The following is a 10,198-nucleotide window of genomic DNA, read 5'->3' as shown; positions in this document are numbered from 1 at the left end:
TGCTGTCCTACCAGCTGTGCCTTTGAGCCTCCAAACACACCAGAAAGGTGCCCCCCTCCTTCCTTAGGCTGAACTGCTGGATGAGTTTGCCTGAACTGAAAGAAACAGCCCCTCTATTCTCTGAAGGACCCCTCTCCGTTGTCTGTTCCCCCCTGGCTTCCTGGCCCTGTTGTCAGGGCTGTGATGGCTGACCCCACCCCCAGGAGGGAAGCGATTTTCCTCTCCCTTGAAAGCCATTTTCTTGTCTTGGTAGAAGCAGACATCTGACACTTTAAGAGGGAGAACGGCAGGGAAATGACAGCATTAAATAACCGAAATTAGAGCTGCCTCCGATGGCTCAGCCATCTCACAGTCCCCCTTCCCTGCAGCAGTCCCACCCTCCCTCAGAGGCATTCAGAGCTGCAGCCTGCAAAGAACTGTCCACGTGGCCCCTGGCTCAGGTGGCCAGGACAGGCTGGGACATAGACAGCAGGGGACTGCTTCTCCCTGAGCTCTAAGCTTCTTGCATATCTAGTCCTGTAACAAACTCTAGAACACGTCAGAACCCAGGTATCATCTATCTCACTCACAAGCTCACCGCTGTATCCTCAGCACCCAGCACAGAGCTGGGCATACAATAGGTGGTCAAAAGTATTTGTTGATCGACTGACTAATGAATGATACAATAGGTGGTCAAAAGTGTTTGTTGATCGACTGACTAATGAATGATTAAACAGGGACCAAAGTAGTCCATGTAACAGACTGAGACCTGGGCAAGAGAGGTCGGTGCGTGGTCCCTGGTCCATCCTTCCAGTTCTCCTGGCACATTCTGCCAGATGACTCTGTCTAAACCACGGGTCAGATTGTCTTTCTCATGCACAAACCCCTCTGGTGGTCCCCCATTGCCTCCTGAATTGAATATCCACCTAGCTCTTTTGTCACTGTTCCCGATTCCTTCCACTTTCTCGCATCCGTCAGCCGTCTTCCAGCCCAACTCAGCCCACCACAGTGGGCTCCACTTCAGCCCAGACCAATGCGCTGTGGAGTGGAGGTGCTGCAGGAGAGCCAGGCACCTTTGGCTGTAAATTTTTGGTTTCAACCTCAGCTCATTCTGCTGCTAGCCAAACCCTTTCGTTTTCAGCCAGCTCATTCTGGTCCCTCCTCCTTGGAATGTGCTCCTCAAAGTCCAGAACTGCCATTCCTCAATCTTACCCGCCTAGCATGGGATCTGTTAGAGTCAGCACTTAACAAATGTTTGATGGATGAATGAACGGATGAATGAGGGAATGAATGAATGGAAGATTCACCTCAAATGACACCTCTTCTGAAACGCCTTTCCTAGGCTCCAAAATCAGACCCACACACTTCCTCACCGGAGCTCTCCTTCCAGCACATAACCTGTGGGACCATATGATGCCCACAATACGCCAGACTGTTTTCAAGCCAGGTGGCACCTTGAACCTGGGGTTTGACCTAGCTTTGGATTCCATGCACTATTGTGCACTAAGGTCCCCAGGAAATGTTGTTGGCATTAAATGGAATCAAGCATCCTTGGGGATGATCCTCAGTTTCTCTACCTGTGAAATGGGCTGCTTGCTCTACTAGTGTCTATCTATACTGACTGTGAGGCCCACCAGACACACTGGTTGCGGAACACTATCGCGTTGGGGAACCTTCCTCCGCTTGGACAAGGACTAGACCCTCTCACCTGGGCCTGAGGCTGCCAGGGTCCTGGTTCAGGGCTGAGTCCCTCCTGGCCGTGGTAGGAGCTGGTTGGGCTTGAGGGTGGGCACAGAGAGACTTCTGTCTCCCTCAAAACCTGGTGAGAACGTGCGAGAGTGAGTTTGAGGACCGAAGGGTCTCAGGGGACACTCACCCGCTGGGCAGAGAAACCCCACCCAGTGATGTCCTTGATCTGTGTGGCCTTTGCTCCATTTTCTGCCTCCTCCTTCAAACTGGGACTCCCTGCTACACCCTCAGACTGCTTGTTCTTAAGAACTGAATGAGGCAACCTTGGCAAGTCCTGCTGCTCTGCTCAGTGAAAGATTGTGGGGACAGCCAGGCTTATCAAAGACACAGGTCTTCTAACTGGGGGAGCAGTGATGCTAGAACCTGATGGGGACCCAGGGAACACCCACCTGCAGCCCGGGCAGCTGGGGCTCTGGGTGCGGTGACATTGGTTCTGGCTAGCTGGCGCTGGGGGGGCAGTTTGTGGCAGGAGGCTGAGGGGCCCGGTGCATGTGGAAGGCCACCCTGTAGGCCAGGCCCCCGCAGTGGCAGGCCGTGGGGTCTGCACTGGCCCGGAGCAGAGCCAGGTTGCCGCAGTAGTGGTGCGGGTCCTCGTGCTCCCGGGCCGAGAGGTTCATTCAGGGTTGGTCCAGGCGTGGGTAGATGGGAAAAATGGCCTCGCCCACCCTCTGGGCCACCCTTCCGGAGGCCCTGCTCAGACTTCAGGCGCAGCTGTGCGTCGTGCTGTCCATCATTCTTGCAGAAAGCTGGGTAGGGAACAGGGGTCTCAGAGGTGGTCTCTGGGGTCTCTCTCTGCCTCCCCCAGGGGATGAGGAGGACAGGCAAGGCCCTTGGGAAACCCGGGCTGCCTGGCCTTTGAGTTGAAGCCAGGCTTGGTTTCCCTGTGGATGACCCCCCTCTCAGGCCCCATCCATGGCCCCCTCCCTTTACTAATGTGGGGAGTGGAGGGCTCTTAGCCTGTGAGATGGTCCTGGGTCCTGCCACACAGAGGGAGGAGTTCAACCTGACTCTGATCTCTGACCACAGGAAGGCCTGGAACTAAGGTTCCCTATTCCTGCATGCGCCTCCTCCTCCAGGAAGCCCATTTGGATGTCTTCACAGTCTAGGTATGGATCTTCTGCTCTTTCCAGGTCACTTAACTATTCTCTCTTTGGAATTCCTGCCTCTCTACCTGATGGCTGGAATCTTCCTGATGGCAGGGCCCAGGTCTCCATCTCTCTGTCTACCCTGCCTACCCACAGTCCAGTGGCTCTAAGGCTACTCAGTGTGATGGCCGGTGGGACTGGCCCCAAACCTACTGTGTGCTCAGCTCTTACAAATTCACAAAGCCATTCCTCAGCTGTCCTTTCATTTCTTCCTCACCCGACCCTGGGTGACCAGCGTCAGCATCCCCATGTCATACTGAAGGAGGCAGGGGCTCACAAAGGGTCAACTTGGCCCAAGTGACACAGGCAGAGCTTTAGGATTCAATCTGGAGCTCTGCCCCTGCCCCTCCTGGTTCCCCTGAGGCTCCCTGGAGTCCCTGACAGGGGCCGGGCAGGATTTGCAGGGTCCCTGTCTCTCCCCAGCCTCCACCCTTACTTCATACCTTTAAGCAAAGTAAAGACAAACTTGTTCCTGGTGAGGGTGAGGCTCCGGCCAGGGTCTTTCTGCTCAACGACATCAGTGACAGCAGAGCAGGCAGGGAAGGTGTCCCCATCATTCACCTGCAACTGCACCCCAGCCCCAGAGCCGGCCTGCCGGGGCCTCTCAGCTGACAGCTGCAGGGCGTATCTGCCCTCCTCGTTAAACCCCACGCTCAAGACCTCGAACTCCAGGTCCAAAGTCTTTTCTTCGGCCTTCAGCCTCTGGCTCAGCAGGGATGCAGGGACCCAGGGTTCAGGCCCCCTGAAGGCCATGCCCATGTCAGGGACTGAGCCCCGGGCTGAGTGCTGCCCCCTCCCAGCCACGTCCCTGCCTGGGCCCAGTCTGAAAGCCTACTGGCTGGGCGCTCAGGGCCACACCCCGACGTTTCTCTGTTTGAGGAGAACCCAGGTAACAAGCCAGGAAGCTGGGCCCGTCCCAGGGAAAAAAGACAGCAATGGATTCCTCCCATTTAGCTTTTGTTCATTCAGCAGATATTTATTGAGCATCTACTGTGTGCCAGGCACTATTTTAGGCATCTAGAATATAGCAGTGAACCAAAGATTCCTGCCCTCCTGAAGCTTATCTTCGAGTGGGGGAGGGAGGTGGGGACAGATAAAAGTAAACACTAAATATAGAAAGTAAGTTAACTATGATGTCTGCTAGATGATGATAAGTTCTATGGAAAAATTAGAGCAGGGTCAGGGATAAGGAGTACCGGTGTGGGGAGCACACAGGTATGGGGTAATCAGGGCTTCCCATTTCCGGGAGAGCCTATCTCCACATGCCTGTTCGTTCCCTAGAGTTCTTGAGTTGGGGAAGTGTCTGTTCCCTGGGAGCATACCCTTAGCACCTGCTTCTAGAACCAGTTTGTTTACCTTCTGAATCAAAATGCAGAATATGGGGCACAGCTTCACTTTACAGAGAGCCCAGAGCTTGTCGCACCAAAGAATTGTCAAGCTGGAACCCATCCTTCCTGACCCTGGGTCTTGCTGATATCCAGTGGGAGAGGGTGGATTCTGGACACTCCTCAGGAAGAACCATCTCTACCATCACCACTATACCACCATCATTAGCCAATATCATCACCATCATTTGTGATACTCTTCACTGAGCAGCTACTGGGTACCAGGCACTCTATATGGCTCTGTGAGATAGATATAATCATCCTCATCTTACAGATGAAGAATCTGAAGCTGAGAGAATCTCAGATAATGTAGCTAGTAAGAAACAGAGCTGAGATCTGAACCTAGAGATTCTAAACCTATCTACATTTTCCCCTACTAAATGTGGCCTGGGACTGGCTCAAAGATTTAAATTCAAACTATTAGGGACTTCTGTACCTTCGTTCTGAGTCTAAAGAGTAGATTTACGGACAGCATAGATTTCATTCAAGAGTTCCTTTGAAGTCACCTTGACTGCAAGGCATCATTTTCAAAAAGTAGGAGATAACCAGTCTAAAGATGGTCTGGCCAGCCCAGATAAGGGTCCCGATGTATGTGGCCGGCTTCCTCTGCAATGATTAAAATTCAGTTTCTTCAGGTCCCCCAAGGAGAAACTGAGGCAGAGAGGGTTTATAAGACCAGAGTTCTAGTCACCTGACTTGCAGGTGATCTTGGGCAGATTCCTTTCCCTTTCTGGGTATCAGTGGACCCATCTGTATGATGGGTAGGAGTTGGACGGATAAGTCTTCGCAGATAAGTTCTGGCGGTTTAAAATTCTGCAAGTCATGTCGGAAAAGGCCACAGTCTGGCCATTTGGGGAAGAGGGTGGCTGGCAGAGGTTACCTGGAAACCTTTGCTTCCACAGCTGGGCCTGGCCAACCAGCCTGGGTCTGGAAGCCATGGTTTGCCTCTGCTAGGTCTAAAGTCTTGGAGACGCAGTGATTCGGTAGAAGTAGCTCTCTTCTCTTGCATGTTTGAAGTGACCCTCAGAGATGTTACAAGACGGGAGCCAGTCTCTTCTGCCCTCGGGCAGACCTCTGTGCACTACAGCCAGACCCACGCCCCTGCAAGCAGGCCCCATGCACACCACCGTTCAGGGTTTATCCTGAGCCCCTTCCTCAACGCTTCTCTCTTTCCCCCTTCCTTCCTTCTTTCCCTCCCTCCAGCTTTCTGCAGAAGATCTGAGGTGACTGTGCCAGCAGCCACAGTGTGGTTTGAGGGTCCTCTGCATCTGATGACCCACCCCTCCCACTTCTAGCCTCCCCTCCCCTACTCAGTCTCTGGGCAGAGCTCATGCTTTGGTGTGTATGTTTGGTTATTTTTTTCTTTTTAATTCTGGTAAAATATACACAAGATAAAACCGACCATCTTAACCATTTTTAAGTGCGCAGGTTCGGTAGTGTGCAGCCAGGCTCCAGAGCTCTTTTCATCTTGTAATACTGAAACTCTACACCATTACACAACATCTCTCCATTGCCTCTGGCAACCACCGTTCTACTTTCTGTCTCTGTGAATGAGGTTACTCTAGGCACCTCATATAAGTGGAATCACATGGTATTTGTCCTTTGGGGACTGGCTTATTTCACTCAGCATAATGTCCCGGGCAAGGCTCACTTTTGCCCCAAGCCAGGCCCGCCCCGTCTCTCCTCCCTGCCTTTGCTGGTGCTCTTTCCTCTGCCCAAGCTGCCCAGCCCCATCTGATGTCATGCTACTCCTCCTCCAGTCTGGCCTAAAGCCTCCTCCTCTGGAATCAGGCTGGTGACTCCACCCGACTGCCACACACTGCACACACCTCAAACTTGACCACGCTCGACTGCAGGTGCCTTCAGGAATCACGTCTGTGTGCCCAGGACAGGGCTGGGCAAGAGATAGGTGCCTGGGGGACCTTTAACACCTTCTAGAAAGAAAGGAAGGGAGGGAGGGAGGGAGGGAGGGAGGGAGGGAAGGAGGGAGGGAGGGAAGGAGGGAGGGAGGGAGAAGTGATCAACAAGCCCAACCCAGCTTTTGCTTGTGCATAAAAGAATAAGGAATAGTCCTTTTGGCTATTTCATCTCGAGTCCATTTGTGAGAAGGGAAGACCATTTTGGGTTTTTGACTTGCACTTGGACTCAGAGATGCATCCTGGTGTCTCAGTGGGCAGGCTGGTGCCCAGGAGGGAGGGCAGCAGCGCTGGGGGCTAAGCCACAGGGCAGGAGGCAGTGTTCTGATGCTCAGGCTTCTCTGGGCCTGGCCTCAGTTCCACCGAGGAAGTCTCTGGACACCTCAGTGAATTTTAGCAGGTCAGGACCGGATAGTTCCCCCATGTTATAGATGGAGAAACTGAGCCCGGGATAGTAGAGCAGGACCAGATCCCAACTCCCTTCCCAGAGTTCTCTTCACTCCCAGCTGCCTCCCTGATTCAGCCTCCTGTGGTTTTTCAAAAGGTTTAAACTCCCGACTCCCACAGAAGGAGCCAAGAAGGGGCAGGGTGTGAGGTGAAGACAGGAGGCGACAGTGCTGACTTCCAGGCCACCTTCCAGTCCGCCTTCCGTAGTCCCAGCGTGAAACAACTTCATGGGGCCCTCAAGTCTTCTTTCTTCTCCAGAAGAATGGCCACTCAGAGGCTGCTGGCTTTGTCTGGAAGAGCCTGGGCCTGTAATTAGCCTGCCCCAGAGAGCCCCCTTCCTGCTTCCCACAATAGTTCCTTTCAGCCTCCCCTGCTGACAGCCCCCATGGCTCCTGTGGGCCCTCAGACCCTCATCCCCAAAGGCCCACCTCCAACTCCCCCCTCCCTCACCCGCCACCTCTGCTCATGGCAGGGACATCTGTGAGTTCACTGGATCCTCCCAAGGCCTGGGAGCTGGGACTATTAACACCAGATGGGGTTACACATGGCAAAACAGGCACAGAGAGATCAGGTGGGTGAGTGAAGGGATGGACCTGGACCTCAGACTCCTGATTCCCAGGCCAGTGGGATCAAGCGATCATCACTGCTCCACACTGGGATTTCAGCCCCCAGCTCTTGGAACTGGGCAGTGGAACTGCCCAAGGTCCACACCCCACTCCCTTCAAATCCACAGTGCCAGAGGCTCATGGGATGATAGAACAGACTCCAACTGGCAAAGTGAAACGTAGCAGTCTCTCTCCACGGCACAGATGAGAAAACTGAGGCCAGAGCTGGAAACGGCCTTGTCTGTGGTCACTCAGCTAGTAAGTGGTAAACGCAAAATTAGAAGCCTGGTTTCTTCCCTCCATTGGTTGTGGTGGTTAGGACTGGGGCCTGGCTACCTTGAAACTCTCCCCTCTGCGTGGCAACTGATCCAGCCTCCATGCCTCCGGCCCCACCCTTCCCCTCCCGGCCGTTTGCTCCAGGCTCCAGCATGGAACACTGCCAGGAGAGTCTTGGGTCACCCCTGAAGCCCTCTGGCTCTGGCCTTCAGCCTGGGCTGGGGCCATACCCATGATCCCTGGGCTCTCCCCAACAGCCCTCTCTGCCAGCCTTGGCTCAGGAAGAATGGCGTTCCTGCGGTTGCAGGAGGGCGAGGGTGCTAGCCTCTCTGGCAGCATCAACGGCACTGACCTTTGCCTTTTCTGTGCCCGGTTGCCCAGCTGCTCCACTGGCTCCAAGGACTCAAACCCCTGAGAGGGAGTCCAGCCTGCTTGGGGGCCAGAGGAGGTAAGTGGGGGAGAGAGGAGGCAGGAGCTGGTAGGGGCAGCACCAAGTCAGCACACAACATGACCCAAGAAAAGGTACCGCCTAAAACCTTTAGGAAGAGAGATGCACTTCACAGTCAGGCTCAGAGACAGGGAGACAGAGAAACAATACAAGAGCAGGAGAGAGAAACAGAAAGGGAAAGACAGGAAGGGTAGAGAGAGACAGAGATTGACAGCGAAAGAAAGAGGCAGAGACAGAGAGTTAGAAAGAGAGATAGAAAGATAGCAGACAGGCCGACTGAGGCGGACAGAGAGACAATAATAGGGATGAAAAGAGGCGCTAATGGACAGGGACAGACAGGCAGACAGAAGGACAGAGAGAGAGAAAGAAAGAAAGAAGCCAAATAGGAGATACTGACAGACCCACAGAGGTTCTGGGCAGAGGTTCTGCTGTGTTCTCATCAGAGTGCTGAGAGGTATGTCCCAGGTCTACCACTTAACCAACCCTGGGGGCCTTCACCTAATCCTCGGACTGGGCCCCAGAGGGTGTCCCCTAGCCACAGAATGGAGCAGCGTTAAAGCTCTGGGAAAGGAAGTTTTCTGGGGAAAGAACCATGAACTCTGTGTGTGCATGTGGGTGGGGTGGGGGTGGGGGATCTCAGGCAAAACTCCTAGCTCAGTCACTGTCCCTGACACATCATGTGGCCTCTCTGGTCCTCAGTTTCCTCTGGATGTGAGGGTGAGTAGGGGTAGAACAGGGGTCTCTGAGGTCTCCTCCAGCCCTAAGATCTGGTCTTAGCTCAGACTTCTCTGTCTTTGCAGCTCACTTACTGCTCTATCCTATTTAACTCATGACCTTCACCTCATAGTCCAAGGTGGCTGCTTGAGAGCCAGCCATCACAAGCACATTTCAACCAATTGGAAGGAGGAAAGACTAAAGAAAACACCTCTCTTTTAAAGAACACCTCTTTGGAAGTTATGCTCAACATTTCTTTTTCCATCTTATTGGCTAATGCTTAGACTCAGGGCCGCATCTAACTTCAAGGGAGGCTGTGGAATGTGCAATACTGGGTTGGAGACAACGTATTTCACACAGTTCAGTGATGCCATCACAGCTCCTCACAGCAGCTTCAACACAGCCTTACAATGTTTTCCTTTTGCTTACTAAAGATAGATAGATAGATAGATAGATAGATAATAGATAGTTTTTACTAGTGCAAATCTCCCTTCATTTCCCCAAACTCATCCCTCCCCTGAGTGTGATCACTGTGAACAGTTTTCTGTGTGTCTTCTAGATTCATTTTTTATGTATTTACACACACACACACACACACGTATACCTAGTTTAAAGGAACATAGGTGTGTATTATTCTGCAACTTGCATTCTTGGTTATTGTTACATGGCATTATGTCTTGGAGGTTCTGCCGTGCCAGTCCACAAGGAGGTACCTCATTCTTTGTGACAACTGAATAGTGCCTTACCATATAGACTTATCAAAGCTTATTGATGGATATCAGGCTTGTCAAATTTTTACATTACTAACAGCCTTGGGTATCTTCTCTGCATATATATGCAAGTGGTACTTGAGGATAGATTCCTAAAAATGGGCCAAAGTTTAATTCTCTCCTAGTGTCGTGGGTTTAACTCTTTCTTTGAAAATCCTTCTTCTCCATGGGGAAAATTGCAGTCAGCTCAGAGGCCCCTTCCATCTTGGTTTGGACTGTGCCCTCTCCCTTCCTCCCTCCCTCCCACTAAGCAAGCACAGGCCTGGCACCATCCTCACTGTGCCCTCTGTTCTGGGGTCTTTACCATCACTGGAATCCAATCTCACATCTTAATGCTGCCTGGCGGCCCCACCCTTTTGTCGACTGTACACCCTTTCTCCTTTGAGGAGGAAGAAGACACCTCCCCTGGTATCCTTCTCTTGGGAATTTAGGGCCCTTCTTCTGGTCCCCACCTTTATCCCTTCCCTCCCTGACTACCATAGCACCATGTTTTAGCACCTTCTGAGCCCTTTTCTCCTTCTCATTTACCCCCCTCCAGGGCACCCCTGCTAGGAGGGGGAGGGAAGAGCATGGTGAATCTGAGCTAATCACCTCCCCTTCCAAGTTCTGGGATGGTGATCGGGGCGACTGTCCCTGCAGACTTGGGGGTTGTAGGAAGGTGCTTGGGGTGAGTAGCAGGCCCCAGAACCCCAGACTTCTTCTAGAGACAGACTGGGCTATGAGGAGTTGAAGAGAAAGCTCTCTGAGAGAGCTTTTTGGCCCTC

The sequence above is a fragment of the Phocoena phocoena genome, chromosome 2, assembly GCF_963924675.1.
Source record: "Phocoena phocoena chromosome 2, mPhoPho1.1, whole genome shotgun sequence".
In the NCBI taxonomy this organism is placed as follows: domain Eukaryota; kingdom Metazoa; phylum Chordata; class Mammalia; order Artiodactyla; family Phocoenidae; genus Phocoena; species Phocoena phocoena.
The sequence above is the reverse complement of the archived record's forward strand: the minus strand, read 5'-3'. Positions refer to the sequence as shown.